The sequence below is a fragment of the Elaeis guineensis genome, chromosome 6 (assembly GCF_000442705.2).
Source record: "Elaeis guineensis isolate ETL-2024a chromosome 6, EG11, whole genome shotgun sequence".
Lineage (NCBI taxonomy): Eukaryota > Viridiplantae > Streptophyta > Magnoliopsida > Arecales > Arecaceae > Elaeis > Elaeis guineensis.
In genome coordinates this window covers 13,494,300-13,503,217 of record NC_025998.2, presented here as the reverse complement: position 1 = coordinate 13,503,217, position 8,918 = coordinate 13,494,300, and the positions used below count along the sequence as shown (strand labels likewise).

The window sequence follows — 8,918 nt, the reverse complement described above, 5'->3', positions numbered from 1 at the left end:
ATAATCCTGCCGTAGGACTTTGTAGGCCAAGGATTTGCCCCTCAAGTGGTTTTCACAGATCTCTTCATGTACTTCTTTGAGCGCGTAGTCCGCGTCAGTCGGTCCCAAACACCTGAGCAGGAGAAGGGAGAACGACCTTTTGTAGAGTCGGCCACCCATTATTACATATTAGGAGGCCACCCATCGGAGTCGTTTGGCTTCCGTGGGGTCTTCAGGGCTGGTTTCGTCGGTCAGATACTGAATGATCGAATCCATCCAGCTTGATTCGGCTGCTAGTTACAGCACCTCTTCGGCCCTGTCGATGCTCGGCTGGTCGAGGCTCTCCACAAATGTCCGACCCAAGCATCGTAGGCTGATGTCGCAAGCCTGGAGAGTGCATCGGCCCGAGCGTTCTCCGACCTGAAAATGTGAGAGATCTCGAAATACTAGAGGTGTGTCACGAGATCTCTCACCTTCTAGAGATATTTTGTCATGGTCGGGGTCTCGCACCTCAAAGTCACCTTTAACTTGCCCCACGATCAGCTGGGAGTCAGAGAAGACTTTGAGGCTGTCGATCCCAAGCTCCTTCACTACTCTCAAGCCAGCGAGGAGCGCTTCGTACTCGACTTGATTATTGGAGGCTTTAAAATCGAACCGGAGGGCGTACTCGGTAACCACTCCCTCTGAGTTGGTGAGCAGGAACCCAGCCCTGCTCCCTCGAGCGTTGGAAGCTCTGTCGATGTGCAACACATAGGTAGACCCGGGGTCAAGTTCGAAGATTGCAACTTCTCCAGGGCTCCCGCCTTTCGATTCTTGGTCGGTCGTCGGGCACTTCGCAATAAAGTCGGCCAAGACCTGAGCTTTCAAGGCTGGTCATGGTCGGTACTGAATGTCAAACTCACTCAGCTTCATCGCCCATTTCGCCAGCCGCCCTGATGTGTCGGGGCGGTGCAAGATCGCCCTTAGGGGCTGGTCGGTGAGGACCATGATAGCGTGCGCTTGAAAATACAGACAGAGTCATTGTGCAGACACGATCAAGGCGAATATCATTTTCTCCGTCCTTGAGTATCGGGCTTCAGCTTCGTGGAGCACCTTGTTGGTGTAATATATGGGTTGGTGAACTCGGCTCTCGTTCTCCCGGACGAGCACCGAGCTAACCGCCTCTGGGGAGGTTGCCAAATAGAGGTACAATATTTCTCCGACTACCGACTTTACAAGCAACGGCGGAGAGGCTAGGTATCTTTTCAGATCCTCGAAGGTCTGCCGGCACTCATCCGGCCAAGAAAAGTCCTTCGCTTGTCTCAGGGTCTTGATGAACAGGAGGCATCTCTCTACCGATCGAGAGATGAATCAGCTGAGTGCGATGATCCTTCCGTTAAGCTGCTGGACCTTCTTCTTGGTGCCCGAATGCCGCATGTCGATGATTGCCTTTATCTTCTCAGGGTTAGCCTCAATTCTTCGTTAAGAAATGAGGAACCCGAGAAACTTTTCCGAAGTCACCTCGAAGGCGCACTTAGTCGGATTTAACCTCATCCGATGTCGTCGAAGAGTACAAAAAATTTCTTCGAGGTCTTGGACGTGGTCTGAGGTCTGCGCACTCTTTACTAGCATGTCGTCCACGTACACCTCCATGTTGCGTCTGATTTGATCTTTGAAGACCATATTGACAAGTCACTGGTAGGTGGCCCCGGCATTTTTCAATCCTAAGGGCATTACCCTGTAGCAGTAAAGGCCCTTCGCGGTCACAAAGGCTGTGTGCTCCTCATCTTCAAGCGCCATCCGGATCTGATTGTATCCGGCAAAGGCGTCTATGAAGCTGAGCAGTCGATGTCCGAACGTCGCATCTACCAGCTGGTCGATTTTTGGAAGTGAAAAGCTATCTTTCAGGCAGGCACGATTTAGGTCGGTATAGTCGATGCAGATCCTCCAGCTCCCGTTGGCCTTTTTCACCATGACAACATTGGCGAGCCAATCGGGGTATGTGATTTCTCTGATGAAGCCCACCTCGACTAGCTTGTCCACCTCCTCGTCGATGGCCTTCTATCTTTTAGGAGCGAAAGACCGCTTCTTCTGCCTCACCGGCCTCACTTCAGGGTTGATGTTGAGTCGGTGAGTCATCGTCTCCGGGGGGATGTCGGACATATCCGCTGCCGACCAAGCGAATACGTCGGTATTGGCCTTCAGCAGCTCCACTAGCTGCCGCTGCTCAGGGTCGGATAATTGGGATCCGACCCAGACCACTCGATCGGGACCTTCTGCTATCGGGATGGAAACCAGCTGTTCCCCGGTTCGCCCCGTTCCTCCTCTTCCCGCTGGTCCATCTTGTCGGCTGTCAGAGAGTCCTTTGCTTCGTTACTTCGAGCAGAGATCTGGAAGCATCGCCGAGCGAGTTGTTGATCCCCGCGTATCTCTCCGACTCCATTTTTGATCGAAAACCGAACCAGCAGGTGGTAGGTCGAGACTACAACTTTGAGGGCGTTTAGCCCCGATCTTCCAAGTATGGCGTTGTAGGCCGAAGGTACTTGGACGACTGCAAAGGTTAGGTGAACGGTGCTTTGTCGGGGTTCGATTCCAGCTGTCACGGGAAGAGTAACTTCTCCTTCCACCGTGACGACCTCTCCGACGAAACCCACCAGGGGCGTGGAGACTCTTTCGAGCCGATCAGCCGACAGTCGCATTCGGGAGAAGGTCGAGTAAAACAAAACGTTAGTCAAACTTTCATTATCAACAAAGATCCTTCTTACATCATAATTTGCTATTGTTGCCGAGACAACAACAGCGTCGTCATGGAGAGTTTGGATTCTCCGAGCATCTTCATCTGTGAAGGTAATTACATTGTCTTGGCGTAGCTTCTTCGTTGATTCTCCTTCAGCAGTCGTCCCGCGGTCCAGTCGTTTGGAGATCATGTTAACGACCCTGACCGTGAGCTGATTGTTCATCGCCTCCTCAGTCGGTTGGGATCGTCGATCGGGGATGGGTCGAGTCAGCGGTTTTCTTCAAAATTTTTCGAGATATCCTCGGCATATGAGGGCCTCGATTTCGTCCTTGAGTTGGATGCACTGCTCGGTGTCGTGACCGCGGCCTCGATGAAATCAATAGTACTTTCGTCGGTCGAGGCCCTTTGCCTTCAAAGATGGAGGCCATCGCAGATATTCTTTCCCTTCGATCTCCATCAAAATCTGCATACGAGGAGCAGAGAGAAGAGTATAGGAGTCATACCTGGGATGCATCGGCCTCGGACTCTGCCGTCGAGGTGATCTCGAGCTCCGTCGTTCGGGTGAGACATGTCTGTTGGTCGGGGGCCTGCTAGGCTCGGCGGGGGCCCGACCTTTTCTTTGCTTCTCCTTCGAGCCCTTGGTTTCGGTCAAGCGTCGGTCGGAAGCTCCTTCGTCTGCGCGCATGTATTTGTACGCGCGCTCCAGCAGTTCGACGTATGTCCGGAGGAGGGTCTTATTCAAGGAGTATGTAAATCGGGACTCCCTTAGTCCCCTCTTCATGGCTGAGATAGCCATATCCTCGTTGAGGTCCCGAACCTCAAGCGTGGCCGCATTGAATCGCATCACGAAGTGTCAGAGCATCTCGTTTTCTCCCTGCTTGAGGGAAAAAAGGTTGTCGGAGGTTCGTGGAGGCTTTCGATTGGTGCTGAAATGGTCCGAAGGAGTGGATGCTTCCCAACTGGAGGTCGGAGTACCAGGCCCTGACGGCCTTGCGAAGTGTGGCGGGGAAGCCGATGCAGAGAAGGGCATCGGTCGCCCTTGGATCATCATGAGAGCCTTGTAGCTCTCCAGATGGTCAACTGGGTCAATGGAGCCGTCGTAGGGCTCCACATAAGGCATCTTGAACCGACTAGGGATCGGCTCGTCGAGGATGAGTCGGGAGAGAGGTTGGGCGGTCTGAAAGTCGACGTCGTTCGAGGACTTCTGTCCGTCCACCTGCAGCTGGGCAAGCCGACGATCGATTTCTTCGAACCTGCGTTCGTAGTCGTCGGCCCGTCGGTGCTGAGAGACCCTGGGGTTGAATCTCCCGACGAATCTGAGAGGGAGGTGGACGGTGTCCGCGGCCACTTCTCCTTCCTTGCTCGTTCCAGCTGGGAAGGAGACGGTCGTCGGGATCGGTGGGCATCATGCTGTGTCTGCCTTTCTCCCTCTCGGTGGGAGTGCCGTGATGGCTGCTCCTGCGGAGGGGATGGAGACCGATGCGGGCAGCGGCGGCTGCTCCTGGAGGGCATCGGGTGTGCCGTCGGTTGCTCCGTCGGTGAGTGCGGCAACCGGATTGGTTGTTGTTGAAGGTTCTTGACCGCGTCCGTCAGCACGGTCATCTGCCGAACGATCACCGCGATCTGCATCTCCGTGGTCACCACAGGATGCGGAGAGCTAGGTTCCGCCATGGAGGGTGGAGGAGAGGCCTCTTTCCGATGGAAAGAGTGCCTCGCTGATCCGGTGGTCCTCGATCACTGAGCCCTGGTTCTTATCATTTTGAAAGAATGTTTCTAGTTCTGTGGGGGTCGTGATCCCTGCGCATCTCCTACCTGGTGCGTCAAATCTGTTGCGGTCAATCTCCTCGTCGTCTGATCACCGGGAACGAGCGCCTGCAAAAGAAGTCCGCACTGACCGGAGGTGACTCCGACAGAGACCCTCCGACGGTCAAATCAGAGAGGAGACTAGGCAACAGTAGAAAAGAATCAAGGAGCTCAACGAGAGAGAGAGAGTAAGTCCAAGAGTTTTGAAGGGACCTCCTTCAGCACTATTGCCTTCTCCGTTTTATAGTAGAGCGCGGCATGACGCCGTCATTAATGGCGCAGACAATGGGAGGAGTTGTCAAATCGTCGGAGGCTGTCAGAGTCGCCGCAGACTGTCAAGTCACCGTGGGCTTGTCACATCGCTGGGGTTAATCTATGTCCTTGGCAGGACAATGTCCCAGGGCGGCTATGTCGCATGCCTTTGTCAGGACGGCGGCCTTCAGTAGTCGTACGGCATTTGAGGAAGCCGGCCGACCATACGTCGGTATTTGGTTGTGGGATGTTGGGTGAAGACCTAGGGACCCTCCGATGGTCGGTCTGGCGCGTTGCAAGAGTTGGAGAAGACATTGTCGTTCGGCCAGTTGGAGATGGAAAGGGTTTGCCCGACTGACATACGTTCGGCCGGACAGTGTCGGCAGTCATCGTTCGGTGCGGTCGGTTGAGTCGGACGTCCGGTCAGGCGGGCCCGATGGTGAGTCGACATGAGAGGGACCGGCCGGTATATCCCAACAGGAACAAACAAGAGACAGTCCTCAGCATGTGAAGACGAGGCTGAGGCACTAGGCACAGGTCGTGGCTTGTTCCGTAAGACAATGCAGCTAAGCTTCCAAATGAATACCACTTGCTCTTTCGGAGTGGAGGAAGGAGGAGAAAGGAGAAGGAGGGCCATTTTGTTTGATCTTATAACATGAACATTCTTTCTTTTGGAGGGAGAGGGAGAGGAGCGGGAGTGGGAGGAGGAGCAGAGGAGGTGGGCGACGGAGCAGAGGAAAGAGGGGAGGGGGTGGTGGTGGAGGAGATGGCAAAGGAGAGCAGGGAGAGAGTGGAGAGTTTGGAGAGGAGGAAAGAAGGGAGGGGGCAATGGTTGGGGTTCTTCCGATGCTGGAAGCGAAGGTCAGTGGCTTTGGCGGAGAAGAAACTGGGGGAGTGTGGTGGCAACGTTGAGGAGAGGAGGGGGAGGACAGAGAATATTGGAAAACCGGAGATTTTCAATTTTCTTTCTGAGCTAATTTATCCATGTCAGCCTCTTCTGCTATATTATCTCATGTGACTATTCCATAATGGGAGCTAGATAAAATTCATAACCAAGATCTGAATTAAATTTTTTTAATAGTTTGATGGTTTGATTGCATCAAATTAAAGTTTGAAATGAAATTAAAAATCTCTAATTAGTTCCAAAAAAAAATTTATGATTAAATTAATCCAAATTAAAAGGAACATGCAAGTAACAAATTAACAATTTTATTGTGCTGCAACATATAGCATAAATTTAACTTTAAGATAAATTAATAATTCTATCTTTTGCTCCAAAGAATTCAACTTTGGGATAAGGTGCCTTTGGATATTCAAGTGAACGATAACTGTAATATGTTAAACTGTATCTGAATTATAGGTGTGCTAGAAGGTTTGGTTATTTAGAGTTTTGGGACAGCACGAGAGAGTGATAAATTAAGAATTAACCCTATAATTGGGATGTTCAGAGTGTAATTTGTCATTAATCCTATTTCAACATTCAATACCATGAGATAAGAGTGTTGGAGAATAACTCAATTTCTAGATAACCTTAAAAAATGATGGAATGCTTTTTAGAAAAATAAGTTAGTAGATTACTTGATAGAATTTTATATAAGTTTGAACTCCTAGTTCGCTTGATAGCCATATTATCTAACATGGGAAGCAAGTCATCTCTATAAATAGAGGTTAAAATAGAAGATGACGTGATAAAAAAAAATAGAGTTCAGTTTGCCACTTTCATTGTTGCATTCCTTTTATATATTTTTTGTTCCCTCAAATTGGTATCAAAGCCCCATTTTTTCCTTTCTCCCAATTCTCAAGAAAGCAACCTGGTGGAGTAAATCGGATGCATCTCCCCACCCGCCTCTCGCCAATTTTTTGTCTCCATCTACTATGAAAAGCGATGAAGTAGAGGAGAGATCATGGCTGCAAATAATATGATCAACTATTAATTTCTCATATTTGATGGTAAGAACAATGATCTATAGTGCATTCAGATATGATGCTTATTTCAGTTTTAAGATATTTGGGACATCATGGAGAGCGGTTTCACCAACGTAGATAATCTCAAAGATTTTGATAACCTTTTCTAAGGACGAAAGGATGCATTGATTAGTGGCTATAAAAAGGACAAGAAGACCCTTTACTTTTTGTACTAAGCAGTAGACCTAGTGACGTAGGAGCGGATCTCAAAAGCCAAGACTGCAAAAGAGGCTTGGATTTGGAGAATACATATAAGGGCGTAGAAAAGATAAAAAGGGTATGCCTTCAAACTCTACATGGTGAATTTGAATCTCTGTCGATGAAAGAAATCGAAACTATTGCTGAATATTTTAATTGTATTATTATTATTTCAAATCAACTTCATTTGAATGGAGAGGAAGTTTTTACTAACAAAATTGTTGAAAACATTTTGAGAACTCTTGTTAGCAAATTTGACCATATTATTTCTACAATTGAAGAATCCAAAGATTTGGATTCTTTGACACTTGAAGATTTGATGGGTCTCTTACAAGCTCAGAAGCACTGTCTTAATCAAAGAATAGTACATACATCAACATCTTTTATTGAGTAAGCCTCCAAAACCCAATTCATAATTGGTGACAAATCTCAAGAGGGACAAAGAGCAGTAAAATTATGGCATGGATGTTGTTGGTGCAAAAATCTGCTTGCGCCGGAGAAGCTGGAGTCGGGGAAGCCGCGGTCGCCGCCGGGACTTGCAAGGAAATTCTAGACCGGAGGTGGGGTTGCTCCGGCAAGACCCTCCGACGCTCAAGTCAGTTCTCTGCTTCAACAAGAATGGAGTGCTCGAACGGAGAATTTAGCAGAGTTTTGAGACAAGAAATGAGCTGAGAGAATAACGTATCTGGGTCCCCCTTTTATAGGCGGAGGAGGCAACGGATTGATGGCGATATTTGTAACCGTCTGGTAGTGGGCCGCCTATGGTCAGGAGAATTTATTGCGAAGGGTAGTGGGGTAGACCCGTGGCTATTGTCATAGCCTGCCACGTAGGGCCTGTTGCAGGTAGTGGAGCGACGTCCGTTGCCGCTAGTTGTCGGCGAGTAGTGGGATCGTGCAGCACCTGCCGCAGGGAGCGGAGCAGAATCGTGGCCGTTGACAAAGCCTGTCAGAGAGTAATGGGTCCACCGCAGGGGGTGATGGAGCCGCGCGAAATCCGCTACAGGAAGTGGAACAGGATCATGGTTGTTATTGTGATCCGCCAAGGGGCGCGGATCTGTTGATCGAGGCTCGGCAGCGGTCGGAGTCCGGCCTCTGTAGAAGTCCGGGAAGGGTCCTCCTTTCGGTTGGGGTCGTAGGTGGAGTCCGGCTCCCATAGGAGTCCGGACGGAGCTTACCTGCAGTGGATACTGAAAGCGGAACCCGGCTCCCGTAGGAGCCCGGGCGGAGCACTCTGCAATCAAAGTTAAAGATGAAGTCCGGCTCCCATAGGAGTCCGGACGGAGTTTACCAGCAGCTGATACTGAAGGCGGAGCCCGGCTCCCGTAGGAGTCCGGGTGGAGCCGAGCTGCTGTCGATATCGAAGGCGGAGCTCGGCTCCCGTAGGAGTCCGGGCGGAGCCGAGCTGCTGTCGATATCGAAGGCGGAGCCCGGCTCCCGTAGGAGTCTGGGCGGAGCTGAGCTGCTGTTGATGTCGAGGGCGGAGCCCGGCTCCCGTAGGAGTCTGGGTGGAGCTGAGCTGCTCGAAGTCGAAGGCGGAGCCCAGCTCCCGTAGGAGTCCGGGCGGAGCCGAGCTGCTCGAAATCGAAGGCGGAGCCCGGCTCCGAGCTGCTCGAAGTCGAAGGCGGAGCCCGACTCCCGTAGGAGTCCGGGCGGAGCCGAGCTGCTCGAAGTCGAAGGCGGAGCCCGGCTCCGAGCTGCTCGAAGTCGAAGGCGGAGCCCGGCTCCCGTAGGAGTCCGGGCGGAGCCGAGCTGCTCGAAGTCGAAGGCGGAGCCCGGCTCCGAGCTGCTCGAAGTCGAAGGCGGAGCCCGGCTCCCGTAGGAGTCTGGGCGGAGTCGAGCTGCTCGAAGTCGAAGGCGGAGCCCGGCTCCCGTAGGAGTCCGGGCGGAGCCGAGCTGCTCGAAGTCGAAGGCGGAGCCCGGCTCCCGTAGGGGTCTGGGCGGAGCTGAGCCGTTGTCGATGCCGGTGGTGGAGCCCGGCTCCCGTAGGAGCCCGGGCGGAGCTGTT

The 8,918-nt window shown here is 51.7% G+C and overlaps 1 pseudogene; it reads left to right on the top strand.

Annotated features, from left to right (window-relative positions):
- LOC140858726 (uncharacterized) overlaps positions 1-5,320 on the top strand; it is a 33,575-nt pseudogene extending 28,255 nt beyond the window's left edge.
- The last annotated feature ends 3,598 nt before the right edge of the window (positions 5,321-8,918 follow it).